At 35.9% G+C, this 27487-nt stretch overlaps 2 long non-coding RNA genes across 12 annotated transcripts in view; one reads left to right on the forward strand and one right to left on the reverse strand.

Annotated features, from left to right (window-relative positions):
• LOC140620347 (uncharacterized) overlaps positions 1 to 27487 on the forward strand; it is a 445283-nt gene that overhangs the window by 146349 nt on the left and 271447 nt on the right. The window lies entirely within an intron of this gene.
• The window catches only part of LOC140620346 (uncharacterized), a 66025-nt gene that overhangs the window by 36287 nt on the left and 2251 nt on the right, over positions 1 to 27487 (reverse strand). For 2 of the 11 annotated variants that reach the window (XR_012020140.1, XR_012020143.1), the window contains exons 2-7: positions 26402 to 26496; positions 25150 to 25271; positions 11072 to 11185; positions 10420 to 10529; positions 9259 to 9451; positions 9005 to 9102 (exon numbers count right to left, since the gene is read on the reverse strand). This is a non-coding gene — a long non-coding RNA (uncharacterized lncRNA). Of the gene's footprint in view, positions 1 to 9004; positions 9103 to 9258; positions 9552 to 10419; positions 10530 to 11071; positions 11186 to 13027; positions 13137 to 14589; positions 14741 to 25149; positions 25272 to 26401; positions 26497 to 27487 lie in introns of those variants that run through there. The other 9 variants (XR_012020146.1, XR_012020148.1, XR_012020141.1 and 6 more) reach the window with 6 other exon arrangements.

The raw sequence follows: 27487 nt of genomic DNA on the forward strand, positions 1-27487 counted from the left end.
GCTCCATCCCAGGAGCTGAGATCATGACCTGAGCTGAAACCAAGACTAAACTGCTAAATCAACTTACCACCCAGGCACCTCTGGAATTGAAGTTTTGAGGGATTTTCTTTTGAAAATTACCATGAGATACAAATATCAGATTTATATAATATTTGTAGATATGAACTAGACAGTATGTATATTAAATATAAAAAGAAGTAAACACCACCATCACCATAATTTTCATGTAACTAGATGCATGAATTACAGGATTCTCACTAGATGTTACTTCACTGTAGTCTGGTGGTTAAGTTTCAACCCAGATCAATTTTTTGTGAATTCTTTAGCAATTAATTTTATATGAATTCCGATGATGCTATTGGCATTTTTCTAAGATTTGTGAAGGACAAAAATAATAAATATAGCCCCTTTCCTCAACCAACTACTGGCCCATTCAGTGGCCTGTATAGATTGTTTTTAAAGCAATTAATTGGGCAGCCCAGGTGGCTCAGCAGTTTAGCTCTGCCTTTAGCCCACATCAGGCTCCATGCATGGAATGGAGCCTGCTTCTCCCTCTGCCTGTGTCTGTCTGTCTGTCTGTCTGTCTCTCTCTCTCATGAATAAATAAATTAAATTTTTTTTTTAAAAAGCAATTAATTCTTCTAGGAGTTTTACATTTTCATGTCTAATGTTTAAGTCTTTAATCCATTTTGAGTTGATTTTCTCTGTGTATGGTAAGAGATAATGATCTAATTTTATTTTGTATGTAGATATTCAGTTTTCCCAACATCATTTGTTGAAGATACTGTCCTTTCCTCATTGTATGGTCTTGGTACCCTTATCAAAGATGATTTGACCAAACACAGAAAGATTTATTCTGGGCTCTCTATTCTGTTCCATTGGTCTGGATGTGTGTCTTTATGTTAATGTCACACTGTTTCGATTACTGTAGTTTTGTAACATAGTTTGAAATCAAGAACTATCAATGCATCCAGTTTTGATCCTTCTCAAGATCATTTTGGCTATTTGGGGTCTTTGTGACATTATACACAAAAATAGGCTCAAAATGGATAAAAGACTTAACTGTAAGAATCAAAACTAAAATTCCTAGTAGAAAACATAAAAGAAAATCCTCATGACATTGGTCCTGGAAGTGAATTCATGGGTGTAACACCAAAGCCACAAGCAACAAAAGCAAAGTAGAGAAGAAGAACTACTTCAAGCTAAAAAGTTTCTGTACAGCAAAGGAAATATCAGCAGAATGAAAAAGCAACCTATGGAATGGGAGAAAATATTTGCAAACCATGTGTCAGATAAGGGATAAATTTCCAAAATATATAAAGAACTCCTATAATTCAATAGCAAAACCAAAGCCAAAACCAAAACCCAATACATCAATTAAAAAATAACAGTTTTAAAAAGCACTTGAATAGACATATCTCCAAAGAAGATATACAAATGGTGAATGAGTGTATGAAAGGATGCCAAAATCACTCATCATCAGAAAAATGCAAATCAAAACTACAAAGAGATATCACCTCAGACCTATTAGGATGGTTACTATTGGAAGGAAAAACATGACAAGCATTGGCAAGAATGTAAAGAAATTGATGGGATTGCAAGTATTGTGGCTGCTATAGAAAGCAATATGGAGATTCCTCAGGAAGTTAAAACCAGAATTACTGTATGATCCAGCAAACCCACTTCTGAGTATTTATCCAAAATAATCAAAATCAGGATCTCTAAGAGATATTAGCTCTCCCATATTCATTATAGCACTATTCACAATAGCCAAGATTTGGAAACAACCTAAATATCCATCAGTGGATGAATGTGAGCTAGATATAGATATATAATTATTCAGTCTTTAAAAAAGAAATCCTATAATCTGTGACAATATGGATGAACCTTGAGGACATTATACTAAATGAAATAAGTTAGTTACAGAAGGAAAAATACTGTACAATTCAACTTATATCACGTGTCTGAAATAGTCAAGTGGTGGTTTTCAGGCACAAGGAGAAAAGGGAAATAAAACAGTTGCCAATTAGTGGGTATAAAGTTTCAATAATGTAAGTTGGATAAGTTCTGGAGATATGCACATGTGCCTATAGTTAACGATATTGTATTACACACTAAAAAAAAATCTGTTAAGACGGTAGATATATTGTGTTTTTACCACAATAAAATTTTCTAAAAATTTAGACAGTAATGTAGTAATAATACAAATAATATTTATTAAATGTTTGCCAAGTATCAAACACACACTATATGTTGTGCTTTTCCTTGGGTGTCTCATATAATCTTATAAGATCATTCATGGAAGATTTCATCGTGTCCACTGGTTTTTGGTTATATAACATGGTCAAGGTTGCACAATTAATATTGGGTCCCAAACCTTTTTAACTTTATAGTCTGTGTAGTTGATTATACTACTCTATTCTATATTCCTAATGAAGACACTATTTGATATCTTATCAGATATTTTAAAGTCTTCATGTAAAACAATCCAAGTTAGGAACAAATGAAACACATTTTATTTCTGTGCTGAGGTAGCATCTCCCTCATTTCATTAATGTACTTAGTGAATATTTGTTGAATGAATTATTGTGTGGATCCATTTTTTTTTAGTTAAAGGAATTACACTAAAATTTTGAATTTAGAAAATTATTTTATGTCATTTTCTCATATGTTAAGAGATTGGGGGGACAAAAACATAATTTTCATAATGTTCCACTCACTTTATTAAATTTTGGTAAAGTTTACATAATATAAATTTATCATTTTAGCCATTTTTAAGTGTATAGTTCAATGGCATTAAGTACATTCACATTGCTGTGCACCCATCCCCACCATCCATCTCTAGGACTTCATTATCTTCCCAAACTGAAATTCTGTATCCATTAATCTATTTACTTCTAAAGAAAACCACATTTGGAAGTATTTACATTCTGTTTCAGTATTTTTCAAGCACCCATTTAGCATGTCATTACTAAGAAATTTGTTAGAATTTGTCTTATAAAAGGACAGAAAAAGTTTATCCTTAAAATGTCTTTAACTTTTTTGCCAGCTGATAAACTGAACTTAATTCTCAAACTTGGCATCATTGGAAGTGCAAATTAATCAGCTGAATGAAGTAGCCACAAACTGAAAAATTTGACAATGCCGGATAATGAATGTTGAACATCAAAGTTTGGTTTTATAGAGATAGAAAAACTGAGATCCAGAGAGCTGGAGAGACTACCCCCAATTTGATAGCTGATGAGCAAAACTAAATCTCATATTCTAGAACTAGAATGCAGAGCTAAAAAAAAAAGATGATGGGCACAATTTACAAATTATTGTGTTAGGGACAGAACCTAGATGATTACAAGTGTGAGAAGGACCTTTCCAAAGTAGTCTATTCATCAGGGGAACCTGATCCATCTGTGACTTCCTATATTCTTATATCCAGATATAACAAAAGATTTAGGAGGCCAATATCTGGGAGAAAAGTGTACATATGTTTGTGTGTTGGTAGTAAACATTATGGGGCATCCACTTGTTCAAAATCTGCCCTCAAAAACCTTTCAGTAGATCAGTGGTGTGTTGCATGGACCTTGTGTCCTGCAGCAATAGTACAACTAGCAAACACAACTAGTGAGTGTCTCTAATTGTAGAATATTGGAAATAGGTAAATGCTATTAGCCAGGATTTGGGGATCTGAAAAATTTGGAGAAATTATCATGCAAATAAAATTGATTTGTTTGTTTTTTTTTAAAGATTTTATTTATTTGTTCATGAGAGACACAGAAAGAGAGAAGCAGAGACATAGGCAGAGGGAGAAGCAGGCCCCTGAAGGGAGAGCCTGATGTGGGACTTGATCCTGGTACCACAGAACTATGCCCTGAGCTGAAGGCAGATGCTCAACAACTGAGCCACCCAGGCGCCACTGTTTGTTTTTAACTGTTGAGCTTCTCAATATCTTTCATGTTATTATGTACTGGAAACTTTATAACAGGTATAATAAGAAACATTTCCTAAACATGCATGACCATGAAGCCAGCTTTCTTTGGGAGCATCTTTAGGAGTTAATCTTCCAAGAAATACTTTGGGAAATCCTAATCTATTCTAATAACTATGTCATAAAAGGAGCCATGATAAACTTATTTATCACACTACCACTTAGTTTTGTGTCTATAACCACTTTAACTACATTAAATATTTAATCCAAGATAAGTAGAAATCACTGCTTATCTTGAGACAAAAATACAGTAACAGCAAATAAGATGTTATTGCTTGTTAGAATTTGACATTTTGATAACTGGCCTGCCTGCATATTTTGATTAATTAGTAGGTAGGCTACCTTGGCTACCTAGCGTAAGAAAATATCTGAACTTCAAGGGACTTAAGCAGGAAGGATGTATTACTCTGTATAATAAGAAGCAAGTGGTGGGGGGATCCCTGGGTGGCCCAGCAGTTTGGCGCCTGCCTTTGGCCCAGGGCGCAATCCTGGAGACCTGAGATCGAGTCCCACGTCGGGCTCCCGGTGCATGGAGCCTGCTTCTCCCTCTGCCTGTGTCTCTGCGCCTCTCTCTCTCTCTGTGACTATCATAAATAAATAAAAATTTAAAAAAAAAATTAAAAAAATAAAAAAATAAAAAAAAAACAGAAGCAAGTGGTGGAGTGGCTCTGTGGCTCACTAAACAGAAAGGACTAAGTCTCTCACCATCCTTCAGGTCCACCATCCTTAGTGTGACAGTGATGTTGCTACTGATTCAAATTTATATCACATCTTCACAGCCATGTCAAATATGGAGCTAAATTTCTCTCGGAACTCTGCACTCTATCCACACCCCCCTCACTCAGCAGACCTCCCTTGCAGGTCCTTTGGGCCAGAATGGGCCACATAGCCAGGCCCTAACTACAGGGGAAATAGAAAAAGTGAGTATCTGGACTTTTAGGCTCCATCCTAGGTGCTACCTCTGCCAGAAAGAAAGGTTAAGAAGATGATTGTGTCCTGCATGTGTTTTTCACTTTCATATTTAACTATTATTTTGCTGCGGCTATGTGGCTAGGTTTCTACTGGCCAAAAATTCTTTGTTCAGTAATTTAAAATGAAATTAAATGCTGAAATACTTCGGAGCAACTGTGAATACAGATTTATTTCAGAAAATGTGAGTATTGTAGAAGGATTCTCTTGATATGCCTGAATCCTTTAATTATCACCAGAGTTTTTTTTCTTTTTATTCTTCACTAGTCTACTTTAAATTAAAGGCTTTCTAGCACGATTATAGATCTCAATTTCAAAGACTATTGTTTATAGAAAAAAAATGAGGACTCATCAAGTATTGGCTCTTTCTTCCCTTGTCCTGTTCCAGTTTTTGATTCACATATCCTTTGCATTTTATATTCCTAGCTAGGCTCCTGGATTCTATTTTACTCATGATAGTCCAGAAGATTGCTGCCTTCTCTTCTCCTCAATCATAGGAGATCAATGGAGACAGGGAGGACTGATCATAGGTGTCAGCAATCATGTGACTAGTTTTGTTGCTGTGTGTTTGCTTGCTTGCTTTTTTTTAGCCCAGCTTGGAATACATAGATGAAAAATGTGGGGATTGCAGGATAGAAGCCAGTTCCTGGGTCTCCCCCACTCTCAATTTCATTTACTTTTCTTCATATCTCCTGGCAGTTAAGCCAGAGTAGAAAAGGCAGCATAGCAAGAAGATTAGGTTAAGTGTATTTGGAGTATGATCAGATTGGTTTGTGAATCTGATAGGAGGTAAAACCCATGCATGTGGCATGTGTGAAATTGCCATTGACTAAGTGCCATGGGAGACTAAGCTATTTGAGGTGTCAGTGGAAGAAATACTGACGATCCCTGAAGACCCACGACTCATTTTCAAGTATTTTAATTAGTAACTTGGAAGGGGGGGAGAAAGCACATTTGACAGCAAGTTGTGTGTAGAATAATATGGCACTTTAATGTATGAATGAAATGAAATTTTATTATAAAAATCCCATTTATTCAGGCAGTATTTATAGAATGTGTACTTGTGAGAAGCATTCTGTTTCAGTGAAATAAGTCAGAGTCCCTACCCTCTGGTTCATGGTATAACAGAGGCAAAATATTTTTTAGCAAAAAAATTATAAAGCAGATGGTGAAAATTACTTGTTGAACTGAAATTTATTGAGCACCTGCTATGTGTCAGGTACTGGCTTAGGCCTTGAAGATAGAGAAGTGATAAAGACCTTGCTCTCATGAAGCTAATATTCAAGAAGGCTATATAAAAAATATTAACGAAGAGCCTAAAGGTTAGAGTGATCACATCTGCTTGGGGGAATCCAAGCAGGTTGCCTATAGATAGGAGCTGATGTATGATCTGGATCTTAAAGAATTTGGAAGAATTTCCAAGTAGAGAAGTAGGGAAGAGTCATTCTACACAGGGTAGTAATGATCATATGTCAAATAAAATGACTTCATTAATTCATTTGTTCATTTTTCAATAACATTTATTAAATATCTATCATATCCTAGAAAATGTGAGTTTGGTGATGACTAGATAATTTATAGTTAAATAGTTTACTAGAGGAATTCACAGAACAATTTGATGTGGCTGAAATATATGAAAATGTGGACCAGATAGATCCTGGCCCTTGCCTGATGAAGGAATTTGAATTATATTCTATAGATGTTGTAAGGCTGTAAAAGGCTGAATATGGGAACAAGACACCAAGATTTACCCTTAGGAGGGTAACTCTGGCAGTACAAAAAGTGAACTAAGGATGGAGGAATGTCTCATGGGAGTTAGGGCACTCTCCTAAGAGGGGAGATGAGGGCTTGAAATAGAGCAGTGATACTATTAATTCCGTGCATTTAAAAAACTCTCTCTTCATTCAACAAATATTTATCCAAGGCTTTATTCCTAGTACTCTCCTAGGCACTAGAAATCTAGCAGTGACTAAAACACATTCCTTGCCCTCCAGGAGCTTACATTCTAGTTGAGGGAAAATAACATAAAGAAATGAAAATAAATAAGGAAATGTATAATATGTCAGACAGTGATGGGAAAATAATAAAGCAGGATAAGGATTATATGGAAAATCAGTGCTGGGTTAAGGTAGTGGTTCATTATTTTGTAAGAAGAGACAGGGGAAGCTTGTTGATAAGGTGACTTTTTAGCAGAGACCTAAAATAATTTATAGAGGTGTTTGGAGTGAACATGCCAAATAAAGGAAACATAAAAGGCAAAAGCCATGAGATAGATGCATGCCTCGGAATTCTGAAGAAAATCAAATAGATTATTGTGGCTAGGGAAAAGTGAGTGATGTAAGAGGGTGGTAGTGGAGAGGCAGACTGTGTTTGGCTCATTGTAAGGACTTTGGTTTTTGGTCAGAGTGGGAAGGGAAGCCATGGAAATATTTTATCAGATGACCTAAAACTTTCCTGGATGCATAATATAGACTAGAATGTAGAAGCAAGGAAATAATGAATAGTTCAATGCAATCCCAGTGATAGATGGTAGTGGCTTTGACCAGGTGGTCAGATTCTGGATCTAGTCTGATATGACTGGATATAAAACAGACATACTATACTAATGGATTTGATTTGGATGTGAAAGCAACAAAGGAATTAAGGGTAGCTGCAAGGTTTTGCATCTGAGAAATTAGAATTTCCATTTGAAGAATGGAATTTGCTTGATGGAAACTATGGAGGAACAGGTCTACAGCCACATCAGGAATTCTGCTTTAGACATACTGAGTTTGAGATGCCTACTAGATGCCCAAATGGAGATGTTAAACAAGCAATTGAATATAGAATGCTGGTGGCAAGTGAGAGGTGAGAAAATGGAAATTTAGAAGTCACTAGCATATAGATCGTATTTTAAAACAGAAGACTAGATAATGTCACCGAGGTAGTGGTGTAGGTAGGGAAGTAAGAAGGTTCAAAGTCACAGAACTGGAGTAATCAAATGTTCAGAAGTTGGAGAGATTAGTAGTGATGATACAGGAGAGATTGAGGAGTGTCTTGAGAGCATGGTATCTTAATAGCCAAGTGCAGAGTGTTCAGAGAAATAGGGAATGTGATGAAGCTACAGATGGGTTGAGAAGGATTAAGACTGAAAATGGGCCATTAGATTTAGCATCAGAAAGGTGACCTCAATAAGAACTATTTTAGTGGAATGTATCATTCTACCAAACATGAGAGTCATTTGTTCAAGACAAATTTGAAGGTTGATAGCAGAGTCTGTGATTATAGATGACATTTTGAGGACATTTACTATAAAGAGAAGCAGAAATATAGTTTGACAGTTGGAAGGTCAAGGGTGAGATTTTTTGTTGTTTATTTGCTTATTTTTAAAGACTGGGAATCATGTAATATCCAGAGTAAAGACAAATAGTGTAGTAAGACTCACAAATCATTCGAAGATAGATTCAATAAGATTTGGTGACTTCTTTGCATATGGTTGGGAATAAAGAAGTAATTAAAGAATATGCCTGTATTTCCACTTTGGGAAACATAAATAGTAATATTTTAAGCTTTGTAATTTGAGAACATATATTTTCTGATTTGTCCTGAACCTTTATGTTTTGACAGAAATGTCTGATGATAATATTCCATGAGAGTTAAGGATGGTAACAATAACAGGCATAAGAGTAATGGTAGTGTACTTAACGTTCATTGAATTCCCCTCTCCAACAATACAATATGTACTATTATTAACCCTATTTTACAGACGGAGAGACTGACACCTATGAGGATGAAACTTTCCAAAGGTGTCCAAGCTTGCTAATGTCAAATCCAGCTGTGCTAGTAAGAAAGTACAATTCCAGGGCCTGATCCTGGAGACCCGGGATCCAGTCCCACATCGGGTTCCCTGCATGGAACCTGCTTCTCCCTCTGCCTGTGTCTCTGCCCCTCTCTCTCTCTCTCTCTCTCTGTCTCTCATGAATAAGTAAATAAAATCTTAAAAAAAAAAAAAAGAATCATTCTAGTTTTCTTCTATCACTTTTATGTCTTCATTAGAAAAACGGCAATTCTTACTGGGGCTTAACTGGAGATCCTTGGAATGACTTCAGGTCTGTGTGGTCATACTGATATTTCCCTACATCCCACTACCAAGAAGATATCTGTGTTTCTAACTGGAAAAGAAAGGTAAAATATTAATTTGAGCCTGCATTTTAAGGTACACTTGAATATGTGTGCAAGCATGCACACACACACACACACACACACACAAACACATTTCATGTCACTGGAACCCATTATCAACCAAAATATCTTTCATGGTTATATACCTAGTTCTTTCCACGTTCTGTAGATGTTTAGGTTTGCAGCTTTCCATTCTCCATGTGTTCCCAATTCTCTTCCTTAATGCCGTTCCGGGAATGAGGTGAACTCAAGTAGTTTGTGGAGATTTTAAGTTATATTTCCCATCCCTGCATATATGCCTCAATTCTATTGCCGTTTTCAGATATTACACACATGTGTCTGCATTGGAAATTGGATAAGAAGGTAGTTCATATACTTTTACACATGGATTCCTTCCTTTATCTGGGTTTTTCACCTTAGGGGTGTGAGCACAAAGAGCCTGTGCAAGAAGTGACAGTAGTTATTGAAGACATGACTGTTAGTTCTAATGATAACCCCATTACTCATTGTCTATGTGACTTTGACCAACTTAATTAACCTTTCCCGAGTGGAAGCACACAATTATACTATTATTTTCCTATACCTGCTGAAATCTTTTGATTTAGAGTTTAAGAATAATGTAGTATATTTTGTCAATTTGTTATTTTCATCAATTATTTTTAATGTGTTAATTACATATAAATACATTGTAAACAGATGTGAAATATTCTATTGCTGCCCAGCTGTCATTTTTAAGTGGTAAGTCATCTGGGATGACATCTGCACTGGCAGGATTTTTTGCAGGGGAGTAACAAACAGATATCAGTGCAAATCTAGTAGAATTAGTATTTTCTCCTACATGTATTTTGTATTTTGTTAAAGTTAACTCTTGAGACTAATTATGTGCTTAATAGACATTCAGACTTTCAACTGCATGTAAATATTTGAAAGGGGAAGAAACGAAGAAAAGAAGAGAGCTGAGCAAGCAGTCATGCTTGATATATCAGGGTTATCATTCTGTTTTGGGGAGACGCAATTATATGGAAAGCAAATCGAGAAGTTGTCAGGAAATGCTAAAGGACATTGAAGTTCACATATACACATATTCATACTTGTTCATAATCATCTCATGTATATGAAAGAAAAAAAATCCCCATTCCTGCAGCCTCAGCCCCTAAGATACATTTTCTTTTTGTGATTCTGTCCCCCATCAAGCTACTCTTGCTGTTCATTTTGACAAAATTGCATTTGTATGAAAAAGTGTAGCCCTTGGGGAAAGGAAGTAAGGAAAAAAGCACAGAGTATGATGTGCTTCATGTGCTACCTACCTCTAAGATTTTCTTGGGCCACAGAAAATAATTAGCTTCATCTCGTCTTAATTCATTAGAAAAGAAACCACATACCGAAGTAGTGTCAAATCTTCTTATAGGCCAGATTACTATAAAACAATAGTTAAGGAGACCTTTAGGGTTTATCTAACACTCTTAATAATACATCCTTTTGAAAGTTTCTCCTCCTTAGTTATTTCTAGGCCACCCAGTCTGCTCTTTGGAGTCTTCTTCTTCCATTCAACTATGAATTATGTCTTCCCTCAAGGACTGTGTCCCCTAGCACTCTGTTCTTTTACATTCTTTATGCTTTCTCTGGTGACCTTTTCCAACCCCTAGTAAGGTATATCCATCCAGCCCAAATCTCAGCTAAGATTTATTTATCTATCTACCTGCTTAGCAACCAAAACTTAGAGTTAATTATATTGTTCAAAAAGCTGCTTTTCCTATGAGATTTATTTTGTGGATATCCCCCAACAACCACCCTGTCACTCAAGGCTAGAAGTTGAGGAGGCATCTTTAACTCTTCTCTCTTCCACTTCTAATCAGTCATGATGCTCTTTAGGTTCTGCCTTCATGATATCTGCCCCTCTTTTATTTTCCATGCCCTTCCCTACTGCCTTAGTTTTGGCTCAAATAATTAATTTCTTGCCTTGGTCATTCCACTATTGTCCTCTGATCCATTCGTTGTGATACCACAGGAGTAATCTTTCCAACATGTGAGACAGTATCACGTTACCCTCTGGTTAAATCCTTCATTTGTTTCCTTGACCATCCAAGAAAAAAAACAAAATTAAGACATTTTGCTTAGCATACTAGATAGTGAATAATCTGCCTTCTGATCTTACTTTCTTCTACCCATCCACACCCTTTCTTTAGTCTAGCCATATCTGTTTGTGAACTGTCCTCTGAATGTATCATGCCATACTGTCTTCTAGAAATGCTTCTCCTCTTCCTTTTTTACTCAACTTAACTCTAGATCACATTTAAAATTTCAGATTAGGGGGATCCCTGGGTGGCTCAGCGGTTTAAAACCTGCCTCCGGCCCAGGGCATAATCCTGGAGTCCTGGGATCGAGTCCCACATCAGGCTCCTTGCGTAGAGCCTGCTTCTCCCTCTGCCTGTGTCTCTGTCTCAGTCTCTGTCTCTCTGTGTGTGTGTGTGTCTCTTGCGAATAAATAAATAAAATCTTTAAAAATAAATAAAATTTCAGATTAGGGCAGCCCTGGTGGCTCAGCAGTTTAGCGCTGCCTTCAGCCCTGGGTGTGATCCTGGAGACTCAGGATCGAGTCCCATGTCAGGCTCCCAGCATTGAGCCTGTTTCTCCCTCTGCCTGTGCCTCTCTACCTCTCTCTCTCTCCCTGTGTCTCAAATGAATAAATAAAACCTTAAAAATAAATAAATAAATAAATAAATAAATAAATAAATATAAAATTTCAGCTTATATCATATGTTCTTGAAAGCTTCTAATGGTTAAGAGTTTTTCTCAAGATTGGATAGAAAATCTAGCAAAAGAAGATATGCTTGGAAGCAGTTTTCTGTTAATTCAGCAAACATGTATTGAGCATCTATTGTGAGGTCTTAAAATTGAATGATATATGCTTCATGCCTTCAAACAATTGACAGCTTAGTGAAGCAGACAGAGAAGAAAATCAACAGGAAGCATTGTAGTCCAGTGTTTAAGAGCATGATCTATGGAGACAGAAGACTTAAAATCAAAAGCTGGGTATACCTCTCCTAGCTTTGTGAACTTGGAAAAGTCACCTAAACTGTCAACTATGTTTTCTTCTGTGTTTATATCAGAATAAAAATTATCTATCAGGGTTCCCTGGGTGGCTCAGCGGTTTGGTGCCTGCCTTTGGCCCAGGGCGTGATCCTGGAGTCCCGGGATTGAGTCCTGCATCGGGCTCCTGGCATGGAGCCTGCTTCTCCCTCTGCCTGTGTCTCTGCCTCTCTCTCTCTATGTCTATCATGAATAAATAAATAAATAAATAAATAAATAAATAAATAAATATTTAAAAAATAATTTATCAGAAAGTGCTATTGTGAACATTAGATTAAAAGAGATTATGAATCTAACTCATAATACATGATCTCCCTATATGATGGTAGGGAAGATGTTGATCATGACAAACTGTAGTGCTCTAGGATAAGAGTGTTAACCAAATATGAAAGAGGATCTAATGAAAGTACGGATAACAGGCACCTTATTTTTGAAGGCTAAGGAAAGCTTTTAGTTACTTAAATCTCATCACTGTTAAAAATCTAATTGAGTCATGAGAATTAAGTGAAACAATGTGTGTGAAAGTACCTTCAAAGAACCCGGCACATTTTATATTTTGAGTGAATATTAATTAAATTTGGAGTTTACTTTTTGATTTTTTTTCCCCTCTCCATATTGTTCTATTACATAACTTGCTGGGATTCCCAATGACAGTCAACTAGGGTATTAAAAGTCACTCATGAAATATTTAGCACTCAAAAACACTAGAAACCCTTAACTGATATGAAATCAGAAAAGTTTCCACATTCACAGGAATTCAATATGTACATATCTTATCCATGCCACAAACAAACTTGTGAATTCCTTCATGCAATCAACACTTACTGAGAGCCAAGTGCCTGGCATGATGTTGGATATTTGTCACAGGACTGAGGTGTCATCATAGAGAAGGATGTCTACAAAGACCTGGAATAATTACATGTCTGTCTTTGACTCTATAACTTTTATATACGTTATATGTAAGTGTTTATATATATATATATATATATATATAATCTTTATCTAACATATATCTACAACTTTGCATCTATAACTGTCACTGAGAGAAACCCTATATAAGGTCTTTACACAAACTTTGAAATTTCAAGTATTCTTACACTGATGAGCCTGTGTACTGAACAATATTACTACAGGAGTCCTGGGCAATACCACATAGCATTGTCACTCCATAGAACACTGAAGAAATGTAGACATTCAAAGAAAGGGCTGTTGCTGCAGCCTTAAGTCCCTGTGCATTAGAGGGATTTAATCAATATATCCTGAAATAAAGGAAACCAACACTATTTAGATCAATCATCCTAGCACTTCCTCACTTCCCCTTATTTTTCAAAAAAATTACACTTGAACAACATTATAATACATTCTTGAACTGTTGTATAGCTCTGGATCACAATGTGATCCCTATTCTGGGTATGATACTCTGTCTCAGATATGGTTGCATTAAAACTGCAAATTTTGTTGCACATTATTTCAACACAGGCTTGCATTAATTTATTAATTGAACCACTTCTTGTGAAGCAGTTATCCTATATCTTTTCCTGTGTTCAAGTTTAGGAATATGTTGATGTAAATACTCTCCCTATTTGTGCTCTCAAGTGCCTCACAGCCTAGTGGAACAATCAAGTTAGTAGAAATACTGCAAATTACATAGTGATCCCAGTAATAAAGGGTTAACAAAGTACTAAGGAATCCCAAAGGTTGAAGGCAGTAACTCTGCTTAGGGCAAATTCCAAGATGCCATCCTGTATCTTGGAGGTTGATTTGAAGGATTAATGGAAATACATCACGTAAATATGTGTGATAGGACATTCCTAGCATTGGAAATAAGAAATACCAAGGTTTGAGATCATAGAACAGCCTGCTATGTTTGGAGAAGTTTATTTGGGCTGGAGAGCAGTCTATACCTGGGAGGATGGTTTAAAAATTGAGTCTAGAGATCAGAGGCAAGGGCTAGATTATGGAGAGCTCTGGATACAGTTTAGGGTTTGGATTACACTCATTCTCTACAGGCTGTGGAAGACTGAAAGAGCAGACAGTGGTGTTTGAGAGACCTATGATCATGATCTTAATGGTGTATTATAGAGTCTGAACTGGAGAGAACAGAGGGAGGGACATGGGAGATATATAACCCAGATTTCATCTGCAGATCTTTTTGCCTTAGATTTTAATTGAAATTACTTTGTTCCACACTCAATCCCATTTTTACCTCTGGTGGAAGTTCAAATCCCTCCCCAAGACTTTGAGGGGATGGAAAGGAGTCTTATGCCTCCCTGACTTTCCTATCTCTTTAGACTGCATGACCAAATTTTTTTCAGGCCCAAGTATTCACAAATATAATGAGCTTAATTCAAGTTTTTTTCTTAAGGGTGCTATCTTAATCACTTTACTTGCTGCTCTTCTCTCTCTTCTTTCTATTGCCATTTTTCATTCCTTATGTCTGGCTTGTCCAAGCAGTGATGTAAGTTTCTTATTCAGAGTCAGTCAGCTCTCTCCATTTACTCAAAATTCTTTCATCAAATATTTGTTGAGCTGCTTTTAGTGCTGTGGTTTGAAATCTGTGCTGGGCAAAGAATAGTGAATAAAAGTATACTCTATCTCCGCCCTTGTGGAGCTTACAATCTGTGAAGAGGAGAGTTTAATAAAATAATCACATAGCTACTTGGATTATTGTAAGTGAAAAGCGCTGCTAAGGAAAAAGACACTGTCCTATGAACAGGGCCAGAAGAAGTTCCCCTGGGGACATTAGAGCTGAAATCTAAGGGGTGAGAAGAGAACTAGGTAATGGGTTCATCAGGCAAGAAGCACCTTTTTCAGAGGATGGATCAGCCACATACAACCTAAGCCCCGTGGTGGAAGGTGCTTGCTGAAAAGGAAAAAGCCAACACAGAACTAGCATCTACTTGCAAATTGCTAACCCTCAAATCAAGCTGTTCATTAAACAAGTGACTTAGTGTGCCCAGCTTTGCAGTGCTTATTGAAAGGTTTGATATCAATCTCTTCTCAAAGGGATTCCCTAGGCTTCTTAGAAAAAATAGCTCATTCTTCCCCTTAGGAAGGGCTGGCCTGGATAAGATACACCAAACTCAAAAGGATTTTTCAACATATATTTACTAAGCACCCTTTGTGTGCTGAGTCTATCTTTCTAGATGTTGGGGGTGTTGGAGAGGACACAACAGATAAATATCTTGCCTTTATGGAACTCACGTTCTCCTAGGAAAGAAAGAAACTAGGCAAGATGAATAAAAAAAATGTTCAGTTTTCTGGATGGTAATAAGTACTAAGGAAAAGAAAAAATACAAGAAAAAGTGTGTGGAGTTTCAAGGTAAGGAGTTAGGTATTACAAAGGGTAGTCAGAAGAGGACTCTACAAAGGTAACTTTTGAATAAAGACTTGAAAGAAACATTGGAGCCAGCTAGCCATGTGTCCATCTGAGGAGAAAGTAGTTTAGACAGGGAAGGGAACAGGTACACAGGCCTGGAGGCAGGAGGGTACCTGGGGAAAAGAGAGTTGCTAAGAGAACCGAGGTGTTAGGGGGATCCAGTTGAGAGGGGTGTCAACTGTCCATAGTGCCTGGTTTGTTGTCTTACAAACTGTGGCTCTTCTCTAGGAAAGATGGAGATCCTGGAAGGTTCTGAACCTGAGGAGAGACTTGATCTGAATTACATTTCAAGAGGACCTCTTTGTCTATGTCCCTCTGGAGGACCACAACTGTACACAATATATAACTGAGAAGGGTCCCTTGAAGTATACTCCAGTGGGACTTTCTGTCTTCATTTGCACTGAGAACAATTAGATTCCTTTTCACTAAATAAGAAGAAAAATCAATCTCTGGAAGGGACCTGGCTGCTTCATAATGTGGCAGGACTAAGAGCCCCTCAGAACATTTTGAGGCAGGAGTGGCTGGTATTTATAGTAAACTCCTTTCTCAGGGATTGATTTTGCCAATGCCCATATAAACAGTTAGTGAATGAATGAATGAAAAAGTAAAAGAATGAAGACAAAGCAAGCTCATTGAATAGGTTTGCCCAAAGCTAAAAGATTTGTCCAAACTACAGAAGCTAAACTAGAAGGAACTAGGTTCCTGGTTCTTTCTGTTATCAGTCATTTCCCATCCCATCCCATCCCATGGTTGTTTCTGTGATGGAGCTTGAGCAGTGAATACTAACCATTAATTCCATAAATCAGTAACACTGGTAATTTCCTACTTAGCTAATTATCAGTGTTAGTGATTCTTTTGCTTCTAAGATGGAGAAAGGGAGAGATATTTTCTGATGAGGCACTTAACATGATGGAAAAATGGCAGAAGGTAGTTGAATGGAAGGAAAGGCTTCATTAAATTCTGGCTCAGAAATCTGCATCCTTATAAGGCACCATTTCTTGGGTTCACTTGTGCTAAAGGAAAACATGCTCCTAAATTTGTGTCTGGTGACTCTTAATCATTCTAGATAAATCCATCACAGTGGACCTCCCTCTTCTGACTCTGTCCAGCATAGAGCCTCAAAAGTTTTCATCCTTGTTTTATAATATTTTGAATATGCCTGAACGCAGGGGATACATTTGAGCACTGGAGGTGGATTGAATTTTCAACATAGAGAATCATCTCCTGAATTATGTATTATATAATGAAGTGCACTCTTGGTGTAATTAAAGTTCCTTAATTCACAGATATATGTCACTTTTCACGTCATTGAACACTCAAGGGTCTCTAAATGAACTAAAAGTAGGAGGTTGTGATTTTCTTTACAACTGTAGTTTTCATTGGCCTTTATGAGAAAGCTAGTCTGACAAGGTATTCAAGGGACTCCTGCAAATGTGAAAAGTTGCCTATTGTTGATAAAGAAATTTCAGAAATCACATTAGGCATGTCATGAGGCTGAGAAAAGGAAAACCAGTGTATTAAATCAATGCTTAATAAAAATTACCTTCTAATTCAGTTGATAAAACTCTCGACCTTCATAATAGGAGATAACATTTTTAATCTTCAAAAAGTGAATAGATAACCAAAGTTTTAATCCTTCCTAAAACAGTGACATATTAATTTTACTATCAAAATGTATATTCAACATTATAATTAAATGTTTGTTTTTAGTTATGTGTCACATAAATAAATTTTGTTTGCTCTTTTAATTAATGATTGATTATTTTTATATCAGCATGATTGATTTTTAAAACCACTGTGAATAATAAGGTAGTTTCATGATAAAAATGAAGGTGAAGTATGAAGATAAGAAAAAGTAATTTATCCCAAACAGATACTTATACTTTTAAGCATAGTAATCCTCAAAAGTGACCATTGTGGGGTCTGATAAAGCTTTGGATCACCAAAGTTCCAATGGATTCATATCTAATTCTAAATTTTGCCATAATATTGGAAAAACTCTTTTGATAGACCTCCCAGTTGTCAAAAGAATAGCATTATTATTGCCTTCCACTGTGTTCTTTTTTGTGTATAGGGGTGTAGAAAAGATTTTTTTCTTGAAATGTTTTTTTGAGAGTTCTTAAAATCATGCATTTATTTATTCAAGATTTATGGAACCCCTACTATATGCCAGATGTGGACAGATGCTAGGGACATCAAGATAAATATAACTCAGTCATTGCCCCAGTTAGCTCACCATCTAGTTAGAGAAGTAGACAAAAAAAGAATCCTGCAAAATGACAGGAATGCTGGTAAGGGAGGAGAGAGCAGCTCTTGCTGGAATCATGGAGGACTTCAAAAAGAGCTTCAAGAAGGAGCTTTAAGATGTCTTGAGTTGGGATCCCTGGGTGGCGCAGCGGTTTGGCGCCTGCCTTTGGCCCAGGGCGCGATCCTGGAGACCCGGGATCGAATCCCACATCAGGCTCCCGGTGCATGGAGCCTGCTTCTCCCTCTGCCTGTGTCTCTGCCTCTCTCTCTCTCTCTCTGTGACTATCATAAATAAATAAAAATTAAAAAAAAAAAAAAGATGTCTTGAGTTGTCTTTAAGGGCATATAGGAATTAACCAGGCAATCCAGGGGAAGAAGGATACAAGGCGGAAGGGCATTTTGGGTATAAGGAAGAACTCGTTAAATTAGGGCATTGGGTTTTATACCTGCAAAAAGCACGTGAGGTCTGTGTTCCCTAATTCACAGGTGATGAAACTGAGGGTCAGAGAGGTGAAGTGCTTTGCTCCACTTCCTCTCTCCTCTTTTCCCTGGACAGCTCCTATTCATTCTTCTGGCCTCAATTTAAATGTCACTTTGCTACTGGCAACATTCCAGAATACCTCTGAGCTAAGTAGCTGCCCCTGCTCTGGGCCCTGTGGCATTTTTGTCTGGCCCCCCACCCCCACCCCACCCATAAGTACATCTCCTTCGTTGAAATTGATTTTGGGTACGTTAGTCTTTCTGCTGCACTGAAAACTCTGTGAAGGCAGAAGTATTGTTCGCCATTGGCACTCTAGGATTTAGCAGATATCTGCTTAATTAATTGATTAATTAAAATCACACACCAGTCTCTGTTATCTCGACCTTCATCCTGAAAATTCCTGGAATGCCCTTTTTCTGCTTATCACTGAAATAAAATATCTAGAAAAGTTGGATTGAGTCACCACCAGGCATGGTTGTACTGTTAAATAGACCACAAAGTACCGATTAGCATAACTTCTTCAAATGGCGGAAATAATATGTATCATTTACATGTAATTCCATATAAGGCAATTTTCATTAACTGAATGGTAGCTCTAATATTGAAGTCAAAATCCTAATGGATGGCAGAAGACCTGTTTTACGATTGATTATGCAGGTCCCTTTCTATCTGCCAAGTCTACAATTCTCTTGCAAACCGAGTTTTAATTGTTGTGAATCATTCCTCTCACAATATCCTATGGGTGGCAAAAAGAACCAAGGGCATTAAGAAAATAAATGCAGGATTCCTGGAGTTAAGTAAACTGGAAAACTTGTCTAGGGCCATTTGGAGAATTATTCCTATATGAAGTAAATAAAGCTTCTGAAAAGGGAGTTTTAAACAATTAATAAGTAGTTGTGTTGAAAATAAAAGTAATCAGTAGTTTTTTAAAAATCTCCTGTCATACAAATGTGAAGCCATAAATACACATTTAAATAAAATCGAAGGCATAGTCTTAAGTGATTATGGTACTAGGACAATTTTATTTTGGTAAAATAGACAAGTTTATCTTCTTTTCTTGCCTCTGAAAGATGAATGTCCCTGAGGCCCTATCTTTAATCCTTCATGAAGTCTTTTTAAAATTTCTATTGAAATGATGGTCAAAAAACATCTTTGGCCCCAATCTCTGACTCTTTCCTGGATAAATTCCTGATACCTCAAATGCATCAAGTTCAAAACCGAATTAAAATGCTTAACAGTTTTTTGTTAAACAAATAGTTTCCTTTTCCAAAACAGTTTCTCCTGTTGACATCTCTGCTTTTGTAAAGGGAATAATTATTCTAATAATTACCAAACTTTGAATTAATTCTAGAACATTTTGTCATCCTTTCATCACCTCACCATATTATCAAGCTTTGTTGATTGCTCTCTTGAAATGTCTCTTGACCTGTTCCTTCCATTAATACTTCTACCATTATTTAAACACTCTTGCTTCCTGGGTAATGTGCACACCTCTTGTCAGGTTTCCTCCCATCCTGAATAGAAGTGCTACATTAATCCTCTGAAAGCGAAGTTCTAATCATGTCTCTCTTTCTTTTGTGTTGCAACCTTCGTTTGCTTCACCTTGCACGGTGGATGTAATAAAATCTCCTCAATAGCTTTTTCAGGGACGTTCACATACTGACCACAGTCTACTTTGCAACATCATCTGCCACGTTCTGCTGTTATGGATCTTAAACACCAGTTAAACTAGCTTATCCACTATTCTCAAATATACATGACCCTGCCACAGTGCTTGCTAAGTTATCCCAGTCTACTCTGGCATATCAGAATCCTGCTATGTTCGATGTTATTTCCTCTGGGATGTTTTTCTTGGATGTCTCTCCCTTCCATGATAATTGCTATTAAATATCAAGTGTGTGCATCACTGAGAAGGTGTTTTACAGAAACTACTTTAATTCTTAGAGTAATACCGTACTATACTTACAACTTTGCTATTTCACAGTTTATTTAGCTAATGGGGAAACAGTTGCTGGGTATTTAATATAGGACATTCACAATGTTACTTACAGGGAATGGAAAACCTTTGCAATCATGGTATTTGCCCTAAACTAAAACTTAGATTGAATGTCTTGGCTAAAATCAGTAAGTGTCAGAACTCAGCATTTCCCTACTTGCTTGGTTGTCTCTCTACTTGATTGACACATTTTAGAATGTATGGATGTAGTAGGGAGTGGGGTGGATATTGAGGGGTAGTTGGGATAGTTGAAGGAGTTAAAAAAAAAAGCTTCCCAGGTGTTTCTGATAGTTCACTCTCCTAGTTGGCAGCCACTATATTTAAAAACTTAGAGCAAAGTTCCCACATTATTCTCTAGGTAATTGATTTATATATTTAGCACATATTACCTGATTATAGTTTTTGTTGTTGTTGTTGTTTCTTTAAGGAGTAAGGAAAGTCACACTGATTAATTGAATACGAATATTTCTCTAGGTACTTTATGTACATTATCTCCTCATTCTCAGAACAGTTACCTCAGAGAGGCATTTTTATCATGATTTTACATGCAAAAAGACAGATACCCGGCTGGCAAGGGCCAGAGATGGAATCTGAATGCAGTCTGTGTGTTCCCAGAGTCCTTTTCTCTCTACTGTACCATGCAGTCTCTCTGTCTGTATTAGAACATAGCCTCCTTAAGGAGAAAGACCCTATTTTTCCTCTTATCCCCTACAGCACTTAACACAATGCCTTACACAGAACATGCTCTCTACATATATTTGTCTAAGGAATGAAGAACCAAAGCAAACCAGGAAACATTTCTTTGTTCAGGGAAATCAAATGAGCATCAATGTATAAAGCCCTTGAAGAATAAATAAGCCATCAGAAATTATAATGTCAGACACATTATTACATTTCACAGTTTTTCACAATTTGCACATTCCTATTGATCCATGAAATAATTTAATTACATAGATTATTGCATTATGATATAGTTTGGTATTGCCATTTTCCCCAGCATGTTGTTGGAGGGAGATAAATTCTTTCTCAGAAAAGAAATATATTACAGAAGAGTCTAAATAAAGATGAAAGGACTTACATTCAACTCTTCCATCCCCAGGATAGTACAGGCTAGTTCCCTCCAGCATATTTTAATGATTTTCCCTACCAGTATTCCAAGCAAAGGAGCTTCAATTATTTCTCAAGGAACAGTATGGAGAAATTAAGATATTTTAATGGAAAACTATTCTGACTCTTTTTTTTTTTTTTGAGGGGGAAAACATATCCTGACAGTTGTCCTCATTAGAACTCTGAAGGAAATCAGAAACTTAAAAATGATTGTCAAACACATTCATATTCACCTTTCAGTAAATGTAAATAGTATAATTAGTTTTTTTAAAAGACATTCTAAATCTTTACTAAATTAGGTCTCTTCAGACACATACAGTTGTTACATCCCTTTACTATCAAAATATCCTGTTTTGTTTAGTTTTTAATATTTAAAGCCTTTTCATATTTAATTTTATTCTTATTTGAGGCTCATAGGGCTGCTTGTCAGTCTTCCTGGTTTCAATTTACAGAAACATGATCAGGTTACTTCAGCTAATGGGCATTGTAGAGATCAACAGGGAAATGAAAAAGAAACCATCTTAACAATCTTGTAGACAGAAGTCAGAGAACCTAGATTTCAAAATCTCCATAGTTGATTTAATGTACTTTTGACAATAAACTGAAAGCAAGTTTTTTCTCCCTTCTTGATAGTAGTGGTTGGGGTTGGTAGACATCTATTTATGCTTATCTCAATGTCTCTGCCTCTGGAAGATGTACTCTCTTCTCTATTTTAAACTTCATGGTTCCTGCTGACTCATGATTTCTATTGATTCATGGATTTAGCTTACAGGCTTTTCTCTCTCTCTCTCTCTCTCTCTCTCTCTCTGTGTGTGTGTTTGTTTTGTTTTTTATATCAGTCAGTCCTATTACCTGCATGTATTTCTGTGTCCATGAATGTTGGACCAATCTATTTGTGTTGATTTCATGTCAGGCCTTCATGTCTAGCACAAAGTCCCAAGGGTAAAGAAATTGTTTCTAGCTCTTTGTGCAGAAAGGGGTTATTGGTATGTCTAGTGCTGTGTGTGCACTCTCCAGTAGAGACTGGTATTATTTGGATATGACAAGTATAGAAATGAAATCTCAGAAAAGTTGCATGATTTGTTTATATCCATGCACCTACTGGAGGCGGACTCAGAATCAGAGCACAATTTTCCTGAATCTTTTTTTTTAGAGGGGGGGAGAGGTACAGGGAGAGAGGGAGAGAGAGAATCTTAAGCAGACTCTTAGGGTTGTTGCAAGATGAAATGAAACAATATACTACTGTTAGCACAGTAGTAAGGGGCTAATGACATAACTATTGTTATTAGGTTCTGTAGTATCTAAAGTATTTGAGCATTTGCATCTTGTAATTTACTTGCCTTTTTGCAAAAATTATCCTCCATATTCTTCTTTTCAGTTTCTCATGTATGTTCCTCTTAAAAATTCTTCTCCCATTTCTAAAACTTCTTTCTGATTATTCATCAGTGATGATAATAAGGATGAAGTTGAGGAGGATGATGATAGCTAAGATTTATTGAGCAGTAATATGCTAAGCACCTATATTATATCATTGCATTTTTAAATAACATCCCTTTATTAGGTATACTTTTATTACTCCATTTATAGATGACAAAACGTAGCCTCAGGAAGATTAAGTCAAAAGCACTATAAGGCCTAGGTCTGTCTGACTTCCAACAAATAGGTTTTAATCAGGACACTTGCTGAGACCTTCCTTTATTCTTTTTGTTAATGGAATCTGTTCTTTATGAGGCCCATAATCACCCAATCATTGTATAACATCACCACAGATACACAGTGCTTATTCCAAGAGGGTGTATTTGACTGCTGCCTGGCCAATTAATCCTTCTCTTGTTTTATTATTTATTTATCTATTCATTCATTTTTTTAACACAGACCCAGGAGGCAATAGTCCTTATTTTTCTGATTACTGTAAGCTTTGAGGATATTAAACCCAAAAGGTGCAAATGGATATGTTTCTAGTATTGAGGATAAACCAGAGAATGAATTGACAGCAGAAGAAGTAGAGTAGAATGAGGGAGGATGTCCTAATGGTTTCATATACCTGGTTTCTGTTGTTCCTAAGGTAACTGTGCCCTACTTTTAACTACTTTGAGTAGGACTATATTTGGTTAGACAAAGCATTCAGCATTTTTTTTTAAAAGCTAGTTCAACTTGTTAGCAAAGCATGTGACTAATAAAATACTATGCCTGCTAAAGTAAGGAGAACCAGAGTATGGGACTATCTAATTAATAAAATGAGAAAAATAATTACAATAAAAAAGAATCAAGAAGAGATTAAAATTAGAGATATAGAAAAGATTTCAAGAAAAATTTTAAACTGTACTATAGAAAATGATTATTAAATAATAATGAATTTTAGGAATTAAAACTGTATGATTTTATAAATGGATGGGATAAATTCATAACAAGGTTATGAGTTCATTTCCAGATTTCACATCTGGCTGATCCTAAGCTTCAGATTTTATTTATCCATTTGTTCATTCACTAATTCATTTATTTACATTTAATTATGTTTATTTACTTATCATTTACCAGCTAGTATTTATATGTAATGGCATTTTGGCTTTTCTGCTAACTAAACTACAAAAACAAATATGACAGTGTCATGTTCTGCTTGGAATCAACAATCTAGTGAAGGGAACAGATAATTATAATACAACCTGCTAGTCCTGTAGAAAAGGTAGTACAATGGGAGCAACAAGGACCAAGCGATTCTATTGAAATACCATGTCAAGCATTACCATTGTGAGCATGACATGAAAAATAAAAATCATAAATGCAATTAGAGTTAATAAATTTGACTCTATAAAAATAACAAGGTTGAAGGCAAACAACATTCTGAAAAAATGTTTACCACACAAATGGCTAGTTTACATGACATACAAAGAGTTTTCACATGATAAGAAACTAACAATAAAATAGGCAAAAGGTCTAAATAAGGCTCTTCAAAGAAAAAGGAAATATAAATGCCAATAAACACATACAAAAAAGACTGATGCTACACATAATAGAAAAACACAAATTAAGACAACAATAGTTTTCAAATATTAGGTTGGCAAAGATTAAAATATTTGAATATCAATTCTTTCTTGATGAAGATATGAATGTGAAAGAGAAAGTTTCACATAATTTGGGCCACTAATTCAAGCTTTTTGGAGGATAATTGGGAAAAAAGATATTAAACTCAGAGATACAACCCAACAAATATTTTACATTTGACTCAGCATGTATTTAAATTCAAAGACTATAATTACAATGCCATAAGTAATAGTAAATTATTGGAACCAACATAAATGTATCTATTAGCAAAGAATTGATAAATTCCAGGTAAAAAGTAGTATACAACACTCATATATACATGGGAATGTCTGCATGAACATCAAATACGTACAGAAATATTTTTAGTAGCCACTTTTAAGGAGTGGATGGTGATATGGGCAGAATGGAAAATCTTAATTTCTACTTAGACAAAGGTGCACAATTTTGTACCAAATATACCACTTTAAATAAAAATTCTTCAAAAAAAAGGAGGCAAAATATGATTTTCCATGAAGATTGTGTCACTTTGGCTTTCTTTCAGCAAAAATCAAAGTTATTTAAATAGAAAAAGTCAATCTTCCAAGTGAACAAGAAGTTGGTTTTAAGATAGAAGTGGGGAGATTGTGTACAGAGAATGGATGATGAAGAACAAAAACAACCCAGGAAACAGAAGAGAAATAGAGGAAAACAATCACCTTAGATCCCAGGGCTTTGAAATTCCAGAGTGCTATTGATGGTTTAAGCCTTCATCATTTGCAAATCTCTTGTGGTTTTTGATCTATGTATTTTTTTCCTAGGATCTTTTCTCCAAAGATTGCTTTAATATTTAAACAGAAAAAAATGTTATCTTTATCAAATCTCACATAAAAATTCTTCTGCCTTGATTTTCTACACTACAAAAGAGAGTGTTTGGAATTACAGAGAGAACCAATTTACCAGTTCATCTAATCATTCCCTTCTTCCCTCTTCTATACCACAGTCCTTATCATTTGGGGTCCTCTATTTCTAAATGACTTAAACAATGAAGCTCCTATTTCTCTTGTAGGAACAAACTACCAGATAATAGATCTAATTTTCTGGAAATGTTCGTGATGTCAGGCTAAAATACATGGGTCTGATTCATTCCACTTTTCTTCATAATATTTGTAACTTCTCTGACCATAATTCTTTTCATGTTCTTCGGATATTTTTGAATGGATGTTTCATTTTTCTTCTGCTTGTGCCATCATTTCTTGCTTTAACTAATATTTTTTGCTAATTGAATTGAGACTGTAACATTATATAAACCATAATGCATTTTTTAGAAAAACTAAATGCTAAATTAATTAATTTTATCGCGCATAACAACATCAGAAAAAAATGTTTGATTCTAAAGCCAATTCCTACACTAACATTTTTCCTAGTAATACCTTGCTTTTGATTCAGGGTAGTTGAGAAGGAAAGGTTCTCTGCATTCTGACACAAGCTTTAAAATTCATGGCCATTTCTCATACCTAAAAAGCATTTTGTGGGCTGTACAAGAGAGAAGGGGGGATGGGAGGCTGTCTCAATAGGTTCTGCATTAGCTCATTAAATACTAAAATACCATTTCTATTTTACATAATTTAACATGGCAAACTATAAAAAAGGTGAAACTAGCAACCCCTAGGCATGCGTTTTAAAACATCCTCATTTAGATGCTAATTTTGATTCTAAGTGTATGACTGGCTTAAAAAAAGCCATTAACAACGGGCCAGATTACTTAAAAGGGATTATTAGGCAAATATGTGAGGGTGTTCTGATACCAAGTGGCCCCTTTTATGACCGACTACAACTACCCTAAATAAAAAGGATTAAAGTATTTGTTTTAAAATAAAAGAGAAAAATCATACAATAGATTTGAAAAAAAAAGGAAAGTAGATAATAATCATCCCAAACATAAATCATGCAGCTAAAAAATAAGCTTACCTTTCCCCTAGTGCTAGAGGTAGTTAGGTTACTGTGACGTCTATAACGTTTAGAAATACCAGGCACGGGTTGACTGGACATAATGGCGAAGTGAACTAAAAAAAAAAAGAAAAATCTGTTTAATAACAATCTCCTACCCTGACTTTTGTGTTATTAAAATCCACCATGACAGAAAAACTGAAACAAGGAAAATAATAGACAAGAGGGAGAGCATGCTATCTCCAGCTGAGACTTAACTCATGACTGGCCAAAATGGTTCAATAATGACATTAAAATGAAGCCTCTCAGACAAAAGAGATATATGCCCATCTATTATACTCCATAAACCAATGAGTGGTAGAGGATAGGTGGGTGGTTCTGTAAGTCCATCACGACGGAAGAGTGCTGGACTGGCCGAACTCATACAAATTTCACAGTGAAAGGAGGACAGAGGAAGTTTGAATGGCAGAGCTAAAACATGCAAACTTAGAGCAACAGTTGCATTTCACCTTTGAACTTATTAGACAATTAGTCTTTTCCATTTCATAATTGGCTTTCCTGCTTTTAATCTCTTATATAGTTCAACGTTCTTCTCCAAGTGGTTGCCAAATTAATTTTCTTAAATGGCTTCTTCTTGTGTTATTGCTAATTGTTTAATAGTTTTATAGTTCTTTCAAGAATGTAAACAATAAAGGGGCTGGGATGTTTGCTCACTCATTTTCTCCAGTAGCTTGTAGAGGGTCTTGCCTATTGCTACTTAATAAATTCTTGTTGGGTGGATAGATGGATGGATGGATGGGCAGTTTTACATTTTCCTTCATTGCCTACTAAACTTTAAAATAATATTCACTCTGACATCAAAGAGTCCTTTTATCTTTCCAACATTCTTCTCTATTACTTTAGATTACACACTATTCTCCAGCCAAAATGGGTGACTCACTGTTTCCTAAATCCTTTTCCTATTCATCTGTGTGCCTTGGCCCATGCTGTGAATTCCATCTGCAATATCATTTCTACTCTTCTATATATCTGACTCTCAAAATCCTACCTGCTTTCAAGTTAGATCATATACATCAGATTCTTCATTAAACCTTCCTTTGACTGCAT

This window comes from Canis lupus, chromosome 28 (assembly GCF_048164855.1).
Source record: "Canis lupus baileyi chromosome 28, mCanLup2.hap1, whole genome shotgun sequence".
NCBI lineage: Eukaryota > Metazoa > Chordata > Mammalia > Carnivora > Canidae > Canis > Canis lupus.